Here is a 2,204-nt window from a genome sequence, read left to right as displayed (position 1 = left end):
AAAAAAAAAAATCATTAAAAAAAAGGTTTTTCTATCCATTCTTTTGTGTTTGTCTTATTCTAATTATGGGTAGTTTTCTATTGCATGAGTGTTAGGTGGGTACGTAATACTAAGAATCTATTAGAAAGAATAGATCTAACAAGTAGTAACCCTATACGTTTGCTCTCTTTAAAACCTTTCAATATAGGAGACCAACATCAAAACCCTTCACCTAAATCTTTAAAAGATAGGTTCTACCCTGCTAGAACAGCCTAACCTTCCTGCATAGTTCTACCACAAGCCCAGGATAATAATTTTGAACTCAAATCTCAATACATCACGATGTTGCCCCACTTCCGTGCGTTGACCTCTGAGGATGCATACCTATTTCTAAGGGAATTTGAAGAGATATGTGTTCTAATTAATATCCAACAGCTTTCTGATGATGTTGTTAAGCTTAGGTTTATCACTTTTGCATTAAAATACCAAGCTAAGAAGTGATTGTATGGGTTACCCACAAATTTCATATCTTCATGGGAACAGTTCACAGTTGTCTTCTTTAAGAAGTTTTTCCCAACTCACAAGACCAATAAGCTTAGAAGTGATATCTTTCAGTTTAGGCAAAAGCCTAGTGAGTCATTTTCCAAACTTATGGAGAGATTCAAGGATCTACTCAAAGAATGCCTTCATCATGGCCTAGACTTATGACATTTATGTCAAATAATTTATGAGGGTATTGATTACCCAACTAAACAAATGATAGAGTCTATGTGCCCTGAGGGATTCACATCTTTTATAGATGAAGGAAAGGCACGGGAATTCTTACTTGACTTAGTTGACAAAACCCGTGAGTGGGAATCAACCCAAGAGAGTGAAAGAACCATAGAAGGAAAATGATATTTTGTTGATGGGATAGTAGTCAAGGAAGCCCATTTGGATAGCCTAATCAAGAGAATTGAGGCTATTGTTCCTAGAGAGCCATCATCAGTCAATTTGATTAAGATTTATGCTTGGTGTCAGTCCCTTAGGCATGTCATAGAAAAATGCCCCGACACCTTTAGGGGCACTTCTAATGATAGTGTTAATACCTTATACCAGAATAATCCATATAGTAACACCTACAATCTAGGATGGCGAAATCACCCAAATTTCTCTTGGAATCAGGGCAACCAAGCAGGGCCATCCAATTTCCATAATCAAGGTCAACCTGGACTCCAAAGGCCTCCCTTTGCACAAAAATATTTTTTTCAAAATACTTTTCCTAGGTTAAATGTAGGACCTCATACTAGTTTTCCTAGGGCCCCTCTCCTATCATCTTATCAACAAACCCCTGGGTTTACCAATACTGGAGAGGTAAGTAGAATAAATGACTTGAAAAAAAATATGGCCCTCCTCATGACAAACCATCAAAATCTTACGAGAGAACTCACTTAAGTTATCTCAATTATGCGTGAGAGGGAGAAAGGAACTTTACCCAGTCAACCAGAGCCTAACCCTAGGCATCATTAGCCTGTTAGTTCACAAACACCAACAAATACACCACTGAATATAGTACAAGGTCAGACCCAACAAGGGCCCTCTAACCAATGTAATGTTGTTTATGCCCTTAAGAGTGGTAGAGAGTACCAATAGAGCTTTCCTAAATCTTCCTCATCTATTACTCCTGTTAACTCTCCTTCAGTTGAGGACACATGTGTGCCGCTTGTTCCAGGTTCGTCTGATGAACCTAAAGATTCTTTTGAAACTAAAGATGATTTGGTTGAAGAAACCAAAAATGATTTTTCTGAAAAGGGTAAATCCCTAACAGTCCTTATGTTCATCCTATCCCATTTTCTAATCGCTTGGTATACAAAAAGAAGATTGTTTCCATGGATAAAATTTTAGAAGTCTTTAAAAAGATAGAAGTGGTCATCCCTCTTTTGGATACCATATCTCAGATCTCCGCTTATGCAAAGGTACTGAAAGATTTATGTACTCACAAACGTATCACTAGTGTGCCCAAAAAGGCATTCTTGGTAGGTAATATTAGTTCCATAATTACTCAGCCTATAGTAGTCAAGTATAAGGATCCAGAGAGCCCTATCATATCTTGTGTCATAGGAAACACCTACATTGAGCATGCCTTACTTGACCTTGGCGCAAGTGTGAATCTTTTACCTTATCATGTGTACAAACAACTTGGATTGGGAGAATTGAAAGCCACTGGAACTACTCTTCAGTTGGCA

General features: G+C 37.8%; 1 non-coding gene across 1 annotated transcript; it reads right to left on the bottom strand.

Annotated features, from left to right (window-relative positions):
* Positions 1 to 570: 570 nt before the first annotated feature.
* Positions 571 to 677, bottom strand: LOC122092558. The gene has a single exon (XR_006144211.1). It is a non-coding gene; the product is annotated as a small nucleolar RNA R71 (small nucleolar RNA).
* Between the last annotated feature and the right edge of the window lie 1,527 nt (positions 678 to 2,204).

Source organism: Macadamia integrifolia, chromosome 10, assembly GCF_013358625.1.
Source record: "Macadamia integrifolia cultivar HAES 741 chromosome 10, SCU_Mint_v3, whole genome shotgun sequence".
NCBI lineage: Eukaryota > Viridiplantae > Streptophyta > Magnoliopsida > Proteales > Proteaceae > Macadamia > Macadamia integrifolia.
The sequence above is the reverse complement of the archived record's forward strand: the minus strand, read 5'-3'. Positions and strand labels throughout refer to the sequence as shown.